Source organism: Marmota marmota, unplaced genomic scaffold (assembly GCF_001458135.2).
Source record: "Marmota marmota marmota unplaced genomic scaffold, marMar, whole genome shotgun sequence".
NCBI lineage: Eukaryota > Metazoa > Chordata > Mammalia > Rodentia > Sciuridae > Marmota > Marmota marmota.
In genome coordinates, this window is record NW_026000076.1 from 1,778,213 (window position 1) to 1,795,155 (window position 16,943).

General features: G+C 31.0%; 1 protein-coding gene across 4 annotated transcripts in view; it reads left to right on the forward strand.

Moving 5' to 3' along the window:
• The window catches only part of Dpyd (dihydropyrimidine dehydrogenase), a 761,982-nt gene that overhangs the window by 46,996 nt on the left and 698,043 nt on the right, over nucleotides 1–16,943 (forward strand). The gene's annotated exons all lie outside the window — the stretch shown is intronic.

The window sequence follows — 16,943 nt, forward strand, 5'->3', positions numbered from 1 at the left end:
CATGTATTTTTCTGGCCAGTTGCATTTATTCCTTTGCGAAATGTCTGTTTCACCAATTTGCCATGTATTTATTGGATTATTTATTCTTTGGTATTAAGTTTTTTGAATCATTTATACGTTCTGGATTATAATGCTCTGTCAAACATGCAAATATTTTCTCCCATTCCATAGGCTCTATTTTCATGATCTTAATTGTTTCCTTTGCAGTACAGAGTGTTTTAATTTCATACCATCCCACTTATTGATTCTTGGTTTTATTTCTCATACTTTGGCGGACTTGTTAAGAAGTTGATATCTAACTCAGAGGATCATAATTAAATTTGAATTTGGAGACAGGGAAATACTTACATAAAACTACATTTTTTTTTTCATTTTATAAGGGTGTATGTTACATTTATAATTGAACATTTGATTAATAATATTTGAAGTAAAATTAAAACTAAAAATGTCTACCTGTTTATAATACACATAATTTCAACAACTTTTTATATTGAAGGATGTACTATTAAAGGAAGGAAGCTTAACATTATTTTCATCACTAAAACTTTTTAGAAGAATTTGATGTATTTTGTAGGAGAAATTTGTTTGTTGGTATGACTGAATAGGAAAGAAGGCCTGTTTCTAAGACTGTAGACTTAATTTTTTGGAAAATTAATTCATGAGAATATACTGAAACTATTAACTCTGGCTCCTGTGTTTCTTGTCATTCCAGCACTAGGCCTGTTCATTTAATTGTACTACAGAGTTTATAATGATAACCAGTAGCAATATACCTGGTCATTATTTTCCAGTTATTGAATGTACAAAAGATTTTCCACTCAGACGTCTCATCAAAAGAATACAACCGTGGGTAACATAGAAAATGTGACTCTACTGATTTCAGTTCCCAGCAACATTTTAGACCTTCTTTCTAAAATATCTTGTGAGACTAATGTGCCAGGAAAACATGCTACTTTTCACATTTTAGAATACTTATAACTCTGAGTATAATACTTGTTAGTTTAGCTAATGAAATATAAAGATCACTAAAACTTGTTTTTATCATGATTATGAGCTTATAGTCAAAGTTCTATTTTTTGTCTGATCTGTTTGACCAGAGAAAATAAAAAACATAATTTATGATTACTATCTCCTATGTTAGATTTTTACCTAATTAATATTTTAAAAAATTATTATCACATTCAAGTGTCTTGCTCTTTAGGATGTGGAGTTCATGAAAACTGAGTTTATTCCCTCCATATGATCAATGTATTGTTGATACTTAAAAATTTGGAACTGATAATCACTTGTTATTCTGGGAAATATGAATTATTTAATCAGTTCCAAACTTTTGAAATAACTGTCTGGTGTTTTAGAAACCAGAAACAAAAATTATAATAGGAGTTTAGACTATAATATATTGCTGCAAGCGTAATTATTAAGGGGAAACACAGCTGACGTTTTCTGATTTATGCACACAATCAGAGATGGAGTCCAAGGACTGTGGCATAATTATCTTCATGCTAACAATTTTTGTAAATCTCTTGACAGAATTTTAGCTAATTTTAAAATGCCTTCTGAAGATTAGCACTTAAAATTGTTGGGGAAAATAGCACAATTTATTAGCAAGGGTATAATTGTAAACCTTCTAAATACTCATTGTGAATATCATTTAGACAGTAACTCCTGCTTTAGCAGCTGGTATATAAGACATCGGTTTATGGAGTCTTGAAACAACAGAGAGTGGAATCTAATTAAAGAGGATTACATGCCAAAGAAAAATTATTAAAAACAGACTAATAGACAATTGTTATGAATTTAGAAGTCTCTGCCAAATTCTCTTTTTGACACAAACTCATGTAAGTAACTGTCAAGTAAAAGCCTTTATTCCTCCAGAACCAAAAAAAAATCTGAAGGCTTTCTCTTTTGTGACTTACAAACAATTGCTGTTCTGAATTTTAACTGAACAGAAGAACTTAAATGATTCTATTTATCTTTTCTTGCATATTTAAATGCACATATGTTTTTAAAGATAAATGATTAGATGTACTATTTAGGGTTTTATGTTTGATATCGATCTAGTATCTAGTGGCTTTATAGAGGAAATGTTAGACATATTTTTCCTTTTTATGCAAAAATCAGTTTATCCATTTATGTATTGTTTATTGAGATTTATGTTTAATTGGTTTCCATAGTCTTATTTGTAATATATATTTAAAATTCATGATTGTTATCTTTCAAAATCAAATGTACTAAATTCTTTCTTTTTGTTTGAATTGACTTTTGTGATCTCAAGGGGTTTATTCCAAATAAGATAATTGAGATAGCTTACAATGGCATATATCCATCTGTTAATTATTTTAAAATTGAATTATAAAATAAGAATTCCTTTTTAGTACTAAAGAAGATTACCTGTTGTACAACTTTGAATCCTGCATACTCTCTAATTATAATGCGTCATGTATTAGATTACACACACAGCCTTGTGATCTAAGTACACTTTTATAGATTTTGACCAAGTTCAACATACATTAAAAATTAATTGCTAAATAATAAGAATAATGTGTTTTCTATGTCTTTAATAAATGTACGAGCAAACACATCTTATTCAGTAAATGAGACATTTGTTTAACATTCTTAAGTGAGTGGTAGTCCTAACAATAAATCCTGTATATAAAAAACTTAACCATCTAAAATTGTCTTTGAGATTTAGGGAAGAACTAGTGATGCCAGAGTACTAGCAATTAGATTATTTGACTTTGACCTCCCATTCCCAAATTTCTCTTTATTTGTTTAGATTCCATTCATTCTGGCAGGAATTGCCTGCTGCTCCAGAGAAAACTCTTTAAGAACAAGAGCTTGTTTTAGTGGAAAGCCCAGATCTCTTATCTTTTTTTTTTTTTTTTAAATATTTATTTATTTATTTTTCGGTGGACACAACATCTTTGTTTTGTATGTGGTGCTGAGGATCGAACCCGGGCCGCACGCATGCCAGGCGAGCGCGCTACCACTTGAGCCACATCCCCAGCCCCAGATCTCTTATCTTAACATTTTAGAGCACAACAGGGTAGCTGTGGGTTTCCTATAGTAATAATTAATTTAGTGGGGGGTATATTGATGTTATAAAAACTCTTTTTAGATGATTATTTTAAACTTTCACAGGACAAATATGAATGGCTGGTAGACCATGTCCTCCATGGTCATTTTAATGTGTATTTCACAGTGCTGGCATCAGTCCATCTATATAACACCTTAGCCAGTACTATGAAGTGCTCAGGACAGAGAATTTATGAGTATTAAAAAAATTAACTAATATACTTTTTTGGTAAAAAAGAACACATTTTAAAGAAGCGAATTCATAAAGATACATGAAGGCTTGTTATTTGGGAATATTCTCATTTTCTTTGATCTAGAGCCTTAGTTTTTCTTTTTAGTCTCATCTAATGTAGTTGGTTCAAAATGTGCACCAGAAGGGTGTTTAGAGGACCATAGGGTCCCTTATTCATTTGATGATCAAAGTAAGAAACTGGTGGTGGGGAGCAGGCATGGTTTAACTTGGTTTCCCACTCAGTGCAGCTATGTTAAGAGTGTCTACATACCCGGTTGGAGACAGGTAGGTGACCACATCTTCCATTTCTTGTTTGGCTTTCCATCTAGCATCCCCTGGATCTTGAGTCATGGAAGGTGAAGCTGCTGGTAGGTTTTTGATGCTTATCAAAAAACTATATATACTTTAGTGTTATAGGGCTGAAATAGATTAAGATTGCTGGGAATGAACTGAGAATTGATAACAAGGTCTTAAGAAAACAATGCAAAGGTAAATTATGAGTTATAGTATTTGACATTTCCCCCTACTTTTCTTATTTTTACTAGGAAGATTCTATTAATACTATCAGTTTCTGGCATTTTCAGCTTTGTTTTTTCCTTTTTTTTTTTTTAAAGCAATTTGTTAATATTGTATTTGAGGTTCTTATTTTCTTTGTAGTATATGTGACTTACAAATAATTTTATTTTTCATTTCTTTGCACCAGAAATGGCATTTGGTTGTGATTTATGAATATGTATAGGAAAAATTCTCTTAAAGAATTTGGGATATTGAACTGGCAGAGCTAGACTGACTTAGTTTTTTTCTACCAAAATTTCTAACGGGAGGGCCTATCTTTAGAATCATAGGAGAAAATGCATTATAAAGCTTTTTATCTTTGAGTCAAGATATTCTTGTCTTTGAGTCAAGTAATTCAAACTAGTAATTCTCTTGCCTCAGCCTCTGTGGTAGCTAGGATTACAGGTGTATGCCACCATACCTGGCCAAAAAATAAAAATAATTACTGTTTGGTGTGATTTGTATTTAGCCATACTGATACACAGATCTCTATAGAACGTGTTGAAATGATTATAATGTATTTACACATGTGATGATTGTGTAAATCATGTCATATTCAATCAAAACGGCCATAGATTCTGTGAACAAGATTTATGGTAATTTTGAATAAGAAATTAAAATTAAAAAGCAAATACTTAATCTTTAATTTTCCTTGACACTCACCCCACATATTTGCAAATTGTGATGTTAAGCCTTTTCCTGAGAATACATAAGCAGTTTAGTTGCAAAGTTGGAACTGATATGGAATAAATGATCAGCAGGTAGGATTCTATAGCAGAATTTGTTATTTTTATTAATTCTAGAAAGTACTAAAACATTATTGTATTCTTACTGGTGAACGATTTGAAATCTTAAAATATTTCAAATGTAGCTACAACACTTCTTGATTTAGACTGTGAACCTACAAAAGATTATTCTCTCCACTGTATCTTTATCTTGATGGCTACATCATGTTCTATATTTTCTGTCATGTAAACTAACAGAGTTAATTTTGTCAGTCCACTGACAGTGAATCTGCCTTTCGTATTTTCTCCCATTAGCCAACTTAATAAGAACAGATGTACAAACTAGAGCATAAATTGCACTTATTTAATACCGTTACATGCACCAGACTTCCATGACATGATGACATGACCAGTGGAATTGAACTTTAAACTCAAGGTGGAATAGCAAATAAAAATGGTAAAATATTTAAATGGTACTTTCTTATTTAAAATACATTTTCACATATATATATATAAAACCTTATTTAATTTCATCCTCATAATAACACTTTGAAGATGGTATCATTACCTTTACCACCTTTATTGATTTCTTCTTTTTATGGGGGAATATTTGCAGATTGTGATGTTAAGCCTTTTCCTGAGAATACATAAGCAGTTTAGTTGCAAAGTTGGAACTTGAAAATAGATTTCCTTTCTCCACAGCTCCAGCCTCTCCTACTCCATTATATTGCATTTCACTGTGACTCATATAAGATTCTCCTAGACAGGGCCTGATTGTAAGCTGGCCACCATTAGTGAAATGACATTAGCTAAATATGATTACATCTTAATGTTCCCTGAAAGGATTAGACTAGTTAAGACACACTGAAGGGAAAAGTAATTATCTATTGAAATATGAATCTCTTGATTAGAACTGGAAATTGTATCTTGACATTACAATGTTCATTTGGAATTTTAGAAAATCTGAATATAGTAATTATTTCTTACTCAAAATGTGGTAAAGAACTTCAGTGGGACTAGTTTTGAGGACTTTTGTTGAGTGCCAATATTAAAATAGAACATTTTCCTGGACAAGTAAGTTCACCTAATTGACTCATTCTTTAGAGGAACATAGACCACAGGAAATTCCAACTACATGAGAAACATATGTACTTGCATTATTTTTCCCCTCAATTTACCTTCCAACCAAATGAAAACCATTATGTTATAGTAGGATAACTCACAGAGTGCCATTTTACTTGAATAGTCTTCTTATTTTAAAATGTGAAATATATGATTTCTTCCATAAGACTGGTTAGTCTCCTTGGTGAAAATTCCATTTCCTGAGGATCCTTCAAAATGCAGCATGCGGCAGACTCCCAACCATCTAAGATTTGCAATCATCACTAATATATGATAATGCTTCTCCTTTTCCCACTGGATGTGGGATCACACATACTTGCCTAATGCCAATTACCTTACTGAATGGAACTAAAAGAGCTATTTAAAAAAAAAAAAATACAGATTTGTTATTTTTTTTAAGCCTCTGTATTCTCAGTTACTAGTGTAGTATCTGGTCTTATTAGATTCTAAATAAATATTGAATGAATGGATATGTGAATGACTAGTTTTCATTTGTGGTTTTTCAGCAGGGTTGACTTTTGCATCATACTTCTGTGAGTGAAAAGAAATCTCAGGAAACTGAGTTAAGTAACTTTCCTAGGGATGTAGCCAGTAGGCAGTGATAGTAAGGTCCAAAGTTAGAGCTGATTCTGTTATGTTAGCATCTCTTGGCCAACATTTTCTCTAATCTGGACAGTTTTAAAAGATTTCAAAGACACATTCAGAAGTAATAAACTCAGACTTTGGGGCACCCACAGAATTAATTCTATGTTTTCATTATATTTTGAGCAAGATGAGGTTTTATCTTATTTACCTTTATATCCCTGTGTTTCATATGTTGTCCAACATGGTAAAATTTCAAGATTTTTTTTTTCCTGAATTGAAATCTAATTAACTTGAGCTTTGGTTACTTAGCAATTCTGAGACTTAAGTTCTTACAGCTATGCCATTAACTCTCTGTGACCTTTCATTTATTAAAATTAATTTCCTAATGTATTAAATTTGGGTTAGTATATAAATTTTAGATCCAACTTATTTAATTTTAGTTATTATGATTATTTCACAAAAGAAATGTAGTCCCACAGAAATTAAGAAATATGGAAATATCAGTGGAATAATTTTCTTTAAAAATATAATCTGCTAGCTTTTGTTTTTTACTTCTTTTAGATTTATCCAGCACATGATCAATGAATTTTGTTATTGTTTGGTACAGCTTAAGCAAGAATAATTTCTCAGCATTGAGAAAACTCTTTGTATGTTTTTTCTCTCAAGTTGCTGTTGATATTCCACTCATTTGTTTTATTATACTTTTATGTAATCCTTAACACAGATGAGCTATAAAACACTATAAAATCTATCACAGTTGAAACTCTAGACCTTCCCTCAACCCATGAGAATTCATTTGGCAGGAGGCCACCAAAACCAGTTCTTTTTGATGCTTTAGTTTCCAGTTTCTCCTTTAATTGCTGCCAAAATCTGAACACTTGGGAATTTAATTGCTCATTATATTTGTCATGGTGGTGTCACAGACCCAAATAAAGGCTGTTGCATGCAAAATATTTATGAGTATTAATTTGGCCTAAATGTGTATATTGGATTCCTTTTTTTTTTTTTTTTTTACATTGTAAGGTGTGGCACATCCAGACAGAAATTAGACAAAATCATGCAAGGGCTTGTTCCCCACTTGGCTTTACTAGTAGACTATTATTCATCTTGTCCTACACAATAGCTAAAGGAGGACCTATTCAGAATTCGATCAGTTACTTTATGCAGTTTACTCTTTAGAATCTATCTCCAGAGGTGTTTTGAGTCTGACCACTTGGGGGAAAATCCCTGCTTTATCTCTTACTTTATCTCTTACTAGCTAAGTAACCTTCTGCAAGTTATCCTAATCTCCCTGTGGTTGTTTCTTCATTTTGAAAAATAGGGGTACATATGGTTGTTGTGCAGATTAGATAGGTTAAGTCTCCAGAACAGTTCCTAACACACAGTAAATCCTCAATATTAACTAGTTGTTTACAGCTCATCCTTATGTACCTAAAACAACACCACCAGTCCAGATTACCATGGTTGCTGATATGAATTTCTCGATTCCCACTCAGTAGGAGTAACCGTTACCTTTCACAGCACAGGGAATGTCTGTCAGGCACTATATTCAATACCTTTTCTGACCTTCCAGATTTCCTGTGTAGTTCCACTTGCTTGCTCCCTGGTGTCTAGTCTGGTTCGCCTGCTTCTTGTTCTAGGCTTTGTATCTAATCACTAATTTTTCTTTTTCTTATTCCTACTGTTCTGAGGAGTACTTTGTTCATTTTTTCTTTTTCTCTTTTTCATTTCTATTTTCCCTTTCTCTTTCTTCTTTCTTACAACAAAAGATATACCACTTATTTCTGTTGTGATATTTGTTGCTTTCTCATGCAATCATATTGGTTGAAGGAAATAAAGGAGGCCCTCGAAGGGTGGAGATTATAAGTCACCACCATGGACAAAGTAATATTTTTTAGAATTGTTGGAAACTTTTTTACCCTGGACAGTAAGCATCCTATGTCTGTCTAATGCCTCAAATTGTATTCTGGGGGTGGCCTTGCTAGCATAAAGAATGACATATTATGAAATTTTTTACTTACAAATACATTCATAATTTTTCTCTGACACATACCCTTATGAACTGAGCTGAGAAGAGACTTTGAAAAGAGGCCATTTGCTTGATTTTACCTATAGTTGTCCCTAAAGTTAGTGAAATGTTTTTGACTGTGAATATGACAATGAGGCTGTTGTACATTACCCAACAGATCTCTGATGTTTAAATTTATGGAGATTTGTTTAAATTCATAAAAATTGTTTGAGAAATTTATTCCTTATACAAGAGCCTAAATATTATCAGAATACAAATTCAATTTATCTGTTCAAATTTTGACACCTTTCTATTTTGTTCATGAAGCATAAAAGTAACCTTGGACTTGTTTTTCATTTATGGACATGGAAGCATTTTTGGTCAAGGTAACAACAGATTGTTTGAATTCTTATAGTCTTCCTTATTTCCTTTATTGTTCTGTTGGGCGCAATAAGCTTTAAGCATACTTAGAGTATAAAACATGGAATATTCTTTTTCTGTTACTCAACCTAATACCAATTTTGAGTTTCCATGCCATCTCATGAATGAATATGCAGTTTTGTATCTCCCAGATAAAGTCACAGCTAAAATGGAGGCTTTTGCTTATTAAAATGATGCATTTCCTTTAGAGGCTCTCTTTTAGCTAACAGAAATTTGACTTCCTCAAATTCCAGGAGCCACAGAGAGCTCAAGGGAGCTACTTCAGGGCCTTCTGTGTCCTCTTTTCTCTCTTCTATGTCCAAGATGATCTTTTTATCTCCTGTTTTCATTCCTGGGAAAACCAAATAGTCAATTAGTCTTCCAGTCCTACTGTTTACACTGAAGATGGATCTTAAAAAACTTAAAATCTAATAATTTTGTTTTTTTCTTTAATCTTTCATAAACTTGTTCCATTATAGTGGTGGATACCAAAGTAAAGTGTAAAATTTTAGTGAGGTTGACAAAGCGAAGGGAGAAAATGAGAAATTTCAGGGCCCAAAGGAAACAAGCAAACAAAAAAATCATATATGTTTTTCTTTTTTTCTTTTGATACTGGGGCTTTAAATAGGGATACAACACTTTTTTTTTTTTTTTTTTTGAATTTTGAGGCAGGGTCTCAATAAGTTCTTTGGGGCCTCCTAAGTTGCCAAGACTGGCCTTGAACTTGCAGTCCTCCTGCCTCAGTCCCGGGTTGGCTGGGATTACAGATGTTGGATTCCTCAGACCATCTGTATAATTTTAAAACTATAAATCTTAAAAAATAAAATTTCCTAAAGGATTTTGTTTTTAAAAGATTGTCGGCCAGGCACATGCCTGTAGTCCCAGCAGCTCAGGAGGCAGAGGTAGGAGGATTGAGAGTTCAAAGCCAGCCTCAGCAATTTAGCGAGGCAGTAAGCAATTCTGTGAGACACTGTCTCTAGTAAAATACAGAATAGGGCTGGGAATATGGCTGAGTAGTCGAGTGCCCCTGAGTTCAATCCCCGGTACCTACTCCCCCGCAAAAAAAATGATTGTCTACCTATTGTATTAATGTAAAATGACCTAAAAGTTTGATCAATTTGATCAGATTCATTCATTTTAAAAAGGGCTTATAAATTATGAAAAATAATATATTTATTGTCAATTTTTGTTATTTCTTTCTATTATGAAGTGTTCCCCCCTGGGGACTTGTGTCATGGTGTGTTGGGAAGATAAGAGGTCTTGTGCTGTCCTCTGTGTTTGCTTTTAATTTCAAGGTCCTCTTGTCCCACTGTTAAAGTGGGCTTCCTTAAATCTTTGCTGTCCTGACTTTGTTTTTCCTTGGGCATAGCTGCTCCAGTCTAGGGAGTAACTTTAAATGGCTAAACTGAGATCTTAAAATTACCTTTTAATTATAGTAGAGCAATTATCAGGCCTTCCATTGGTATTAGCCATTAAACAACACATTTCTTACAGCATTGCTGGTCTGAAAGACAATACTCTACTGGAAGACAATTGTTTGTAAATAAGGTATTTAAATATAATATAGTTTAACTTTAAGAATCCTGTGGCTAAATTCAAAGTTTCTAAAGTTTTCTTAAAAACTAACCAAACTGAAAAAAAAAAATCTCTGTCAGATGCATAGATATATTTTTGTTAAATGACAGGGGGAAAAAAATGTTTGTGAACACACAAACATATCCACTTACCCACATGCACAAACACATACACCTCTAGAAACTTATTGAAAATGTTTTAATGACAATTAAATATCTTTTTCCACATCGGATTTATAAACCATTTCTCGGGGGGAATCAAGTTAATGAAAGGGTTTTTCTTATCAAGAGTCTATAATCTAAAGTTTGGAAAAAATAAAAAAAATGAGTATTAAACTTTCTCCCACTAAGATTTAAATGTAAGACTCTTAGCAATGATCTACCTAAACTGATGGGATTGGTCATAGCAATCTAGTTGCAAAGAAAGTAAGTGTAATTAATATATGACAACTGAGAAGGATATGTGTTGTTTTCCATTAATTGTTAAATTGGGGAGCAAAAACATTGACATTTAAGATTAGAAATCCTGAATCTAATTCTTGACTGCACCAATGAAGTCTGTACTCACATACTTTAAAGGTATTTTGATGAAACGAACAATTTGAGTTACATGGCAAAATAGTTGGAATGAATACTCACCATGTTTTTCTTAAGACTTCTAATATTTTAATTAATTTTCACTCATCTGTTCCTATCCTATGTTTGTAGTAACATAAGTACATGAATAAAATCAGAAAGAAATTGGATAAATAAATAATAGCAATGGATTCAATGGAATATTCTGTAACCTTAAAAATTGTCTTGCAAAGTCTGCTTAGAACCACAAAAAGATACTAGCCATATAATTCTAAGTATAAATATATAAAAGTTAAAATAATATAGTCCAAATATTATAAACCTAGTAGTTGTATTTGGTCTTTAGGTAATAATGCAGCCAATGTAGCAAATAAATTGGTTTTGTAGCATGACTTGATTGTATTTTATTGCTTTGTATTTATTTGTATATCTCTCCTTGGTGTCTGAAGGAAGGAAGGAAGGAAGGAAGCAAGCAAGCGAGCTGGTGATTAACCACTCTTTGGAAAATTTGAAATAAGAAAAATTTCATAAAAATATTGCCAATCAGAGGCAGCATAAACTTTAACCAGTGAAATGCGTATTAAATGAAAAAAAAGGGAAGAAATCTTGAAAAAGTCAAATCTTGTTTCATATTACTTTTATTGCTTACACATATTTTGTGGTATTATCTTTTACAGAAGTAGCAAGTTAGATATAGAAACTATGAATATTTCAAAAAACTTAAAAGAAGTTGAAATCAAAAAGTATAGATTCATTGCTGAAATCTTGGACAATGCTAAAATTATAGAAAACAGAAACATACTCTCAACATTCTTAAGTAAAAAGTTCTTATTTTATTTATAGTGTTTATTGGTTTTGCTTGTTTTTTTTCCCTTAATTGTAATATACAGCATATTCAATTTTATATCTTTTCTCTAGAAAAATTATATGCTGCCTATAATAAACATTGGCTTGTTAAAAATCCACAAAAGTAATATTTGTAGTGAGTATATGACTCTCAAAGTGTCCTCTTTAACCTTTCCTTTAATTTTGAAAATTTTATATTTTTCCCTAATTTTTAGTGTCTTGAGTCACAGTGAACATTTATAAGCATAAAACTCTTTTAAAAAATGAGTATTTCTGCAGAAATATTCGAAAGGGTACTACAATCTCTAAGGTGTAGAATGTGTGTCTTTTTTCTTTTTGTCTGACTGCTAGTATTAAGGCAAAAAGTAAGGAAAACTTTTTTTTTTTGAGGTCTGGACTCTAATTGAACTTATTTTTGGTTCAGAATGACTGAATATATGTTTCTCAAAGGAGCCTCTAATCAAAATTAATTACTCATTTTTTAAATAATTATATTTGTATAAATGCCATTAAAAACTATTCAATCTAAAAAGAAAAAATTATAATTTTATTACTGAAGTATCAAAATCTTATAAGGATGTTAAACTCAGGAATTAAATCTTTAACACAGAATTTTTATTAATAATAATAATTAAAAACAACAGCTGGTGGCTAATATTTACCATGTTAGAAATTTCATTTGCATTCTTTAATTTTAACTCTAGTGATTTGTAGTTGCATTATGACTCTTCAACAGAATTCAAACTGTCTTTTACTTATCTGTTTATACATTTTGAGAAATATGACATTTTAACTGATGTATAAAAACATAAAATTGTGCATATTAGTGGATCAACATGGAATTTTGATACCTATATACATTATAAAACGTTTAAATCTGGTTAAACATATCTATCTCTGGAATTCTCTTAAAAAGTTTTAAAATTTCATATGGAAAGATTAATTTAAAGTATTCAGTCCAACAGATTTTTATACAATTAATTAAAAATTCTATCAGAAGACCCCCTTGTGCCTCTTATGATTATTTTCTGCCCGCTTCCAGCATTATGGATTAGTTTGCCTATTTATAAAATAACAGCTTTACTAAGATATAATTCACATACCAAACAGTTCATCCCTAAAAGGGCAGAGTTCCGTAGTTCTTAGTATATTCAGAAAGTTGTGCTCAAATCACCACTAATTCCAAGATATTTCCATCTTATCCCCAAGAACCACCACTCCCTTGAGAAAATCACTCCCCATTCTCCACTCTTCCCACCCCTGGGAGCCAGGAATCTGCTTCTTTTGATTTGCCTTTCCAGGATATTGCATATAAATTGAATTATAAAATGTGTATATTTATATTTGTCTTTTTCACTTGGCATATTTTAAGGCTTCTGCATATTGTAGAGTGTATTACAACTTCCCTTTTTGTAGCCAAATGATACTAGATGTGTTGGTCTACCTCACTGTTTACTCCTTTATCATTTGGTTGATTTTTAGGTTGTTTCTACTTTGTGTCTGTTATTGATAACACTGCTATAAACATTTGTTTAAACATTTATGTGGACATATGCTTTCATTTCTGTATACTCCCTGGTCATATGGTAACTTTATTAATTATAGTCTAACCATCCTTACCTGGTTCATATGATAATTATGTATTTAACATTGCAAGGCAGTACCAGATTGTTTTCTACAGTGGTTATACTGATTTTCATTTGTACCATTAATTTTGCAATTAATACAAATCCTCACCTATGCTTGCTATTTGTCTTCATTTTGATTATAGTCATCCTATATTGGGTGTGAAGTAACATCTCAATATGATTTCAATTTGCATTATTCTGAGTACTGATGATGTTGAATATTTTAATGTTTATTGACCATCTTCATATCATCTTTAGGAAACTGTAGAAAATCTTTGCTCATTAAAAAAAATTGGGTTGTCTTCTTATTGAGTTGTAAGAGCCTTTTAAATATTCTAGATAGAAGTCCTTTTTCAGATATATGATTTACTATTATTTCTCTTACTCTGTGAGTTGTTTCATTTTCTGAATGATGTCCTTAGAAGCACAAATATTTTAAGCTTTGATGATCTTTAGCTTATTTTTATTTTATCTATGAAAACTTTTGCTTAATCCACAATCACAAAAATTTACCACTGTGTTTCCTTTTAAATGTTTTAAAGTTTTAGCTTCTACCCCAGTCTCTAATCTGTTTTGCATTGATGTTATACATTGTATTTGGTAGGGGTCTATCTTTGTTCTTTTGCATGTGGGTGTCCTGTTGCTGTAGCACAATCTGTTGAAAAGATTATCCTTTTCTTTATTGAATTGTCTTGGTTCCTTTGTGTAAATTAAGCTAAAGAGTGTATTTCCAGAGTCTCATTTCTATTCCACAAGTCTATTTTGTATTTTTAAACTAGTACCATACATCTTGTTTCCTATAGTTTTGTAGTAAGTTGTAAAATTGGGAAATCAGAGTTTCATGACTTCATTTTTCTCTTTTCCAAGAATGTTTTAGCTATTCTATGTCCCTTGCATTTTCATGTCAACTTTTGGATCAGTTGTTAAAAATCTTTAAAAAAATGTCAGCTGGGATTTTGATAGGAATTGCATGGCCTCTTTAGGTCAATTTAAGGAGAAGCACTATCATCATAATGTTCAATTTTCTAATTAATGGTTATGAGATATCTTTCTATTTAAGTTTTCCTTGCATTTCCATAGATACTTTCTACTTTTCAGTGCACAACTCTTATGTTTTTTGTTAAATTTATTTATAAATATTGTATCTTTTTGGGTTATTGTAACTGTACCTTTTTGTTGAAATTCACTTAACTGGAATATTTTTGATGTCTGTTTTGCATGTTATTTCCATTGCTCAATTCACGTTACTCCATGTAGTTGTAGTTTGGTCATTCTCATTGCTATATAGTTTTCTAGTACATGAATGTACTACAGTTTGTGTAATTTATCTTAATATATCATGTGCTTATTTCCAGTTTTGGGCTATTTTGAATATTGTTACTTTTGACATTATTGTACATGACTTTTGGTAAATAAACATGTACCTTTGTTCTGGGTGTGTTCTTATGTGTGGAACTTCCAGGTCATATGGTTTCGAATGTTCAGCTATTGAAAGTACTTTACAAAGAAATTGTAACAACTTAAAGTTTCACCAGCAGTGTTATTTTTATACTAAAAATACACCACTACCACCATATGGTCTATCTTCTTCACTTTAGATATTTCCAGAATATGTAGTGTTATCTTGTTATTGCTGAAGTTTGCATCTCGCTTATGAATAATGATGTACAACTAATTTTATTTTTTAATTGCCAATATGGATATTAACTTTAAAACAGTATTTCTTTAAGCCTTTTGTCCATTTTTCTCTTTAGTTGTCTTTTTTATATTTATTTGTAGGAGTAATTTATTTATTGTGGATATAAGTCATTAAAATAACATAACACTAGCACAAATATGAAAAATAGACCAGTTATACATAATATACTATAAAACAGATGTTTCTTAGATTGCAGTATAATTTATGAAAAACAGTGGCTCTAAATTATAGATGGTCCTTTGAATAAATATTATTGATTTACTTGATTACCTATCTGATGTTATTTTCTCTCTGACACCATGTATAGATGCCATCTCAGATGAGTTATACATCCAAATATGAAATATAAAATAAAACTTCCTGAAAGATTATAGAAAACATATTCATAACATTGGAAAAATTTTCAGAGTTCTTTAGTAGGACATAAAAAGCATTAATTTTAAATTGGAAAAAAGTGTTGTTGAGACCAATTAAACATAGTAAATTCACTTCATGAATAGGCACTACTGAAAATGTGAAATGACAAGAGGTAGAGGAGGAGAGGGTACTCATAGTGTATTATTCGGCAGAGGATGTTTTATCCAGAATTCCAGCTATTTTAGATCAATTTTGATAATTTTCAAGGTCTTCGTTATAAATTCTCTGACTAGCAGGGTACAGTGGTGAATGTCTGTAATCCCAGTGATTCAGGAGCCTGAGGTAGGAGGGTCACAAGTTTGAGGCCAAATTTGACAAGGTAATGAGGCCCTATCTCAAAATGAAAAATAAAAAGGGTTGATGATACTGTTTAGTGGATAAATACCCCCAGGCTCAATCCTTATTAACAAAAAATAAGAAAACAAAAATATACCTACCTTATGATAGCGTTAAAAGTATCTTTGCCTTAATTTGATTAAGTCATTAGAGGTTATCAAGGTGAACATAATGCGTTAGATACTTATAGATTTTGAATCAACTCCTATATATTGCAAATTGCTAATCTAAGTTCTTTAATTTTCATAAATACCACATACTTATGTATAATTTGAGGATAGAAAGAACATATTAGTACTTTTGTTAATTTTTGTTTGTAATATAACTAGAACAGTACAACCAATTATTTTATTACCTAAATACTACTAAATTTCTGCAAGAAATCTTAAGTGCCAAAAGACTACAATAGATACATTTATTAATCTAAAATTAAATTTTACATCTTTGGTTCTCGAAATTTATTTGGGTCACATAAGATTAACTTGGTTAATAAGATTAACTTGGTTAATAAGATATATTAAGGATTGCAGTAAAATATTAACATATACTCTTAGAAAAATTCAGCCCATTAAAGCTGTTGTATTTGCTAAGAGAGACATTTATGAAGTTTAAGTTGCTTATTGCATATTTACTTGATTTTAATAGTCTAAGAACTTGATATAATGTCAGTTAATTTCAAGAGTTGGTTTTATTTATATTTAAATAAACATATATACATATATGTGTACATACAATTGTAAATATCATGTAGGTTGTTATTTACAAGTGTGATTATAACATTTTGGTAAATTATTTTTGGAACTCTTATTATTTTAAGTGAGCTCTGTTCATCTTAGTAAAAGCTAACTTGTATAGAACTAGATAGTTATCATGTACAATTCATTGTGATTTAAAATTTACTTTATTGATTTCTTTTTTCAATTTAAATAAACTTTGATAACAATATGATTTTAGAGAAATAATTTTTATTTGACAGACTCTAAACATTTTCCTACTTTTATGTAATACTAATTTTTTTTACCTATTTCAGAAAATGTATGGAAAAGACTTCTGTGACAGCTGTATCATGTTTTTATTTTGTTGCTCTTGAATCAACTGTCGATTTTAATGAATCCTACCTAATTAAAGTGGTGTGCATATTTTTC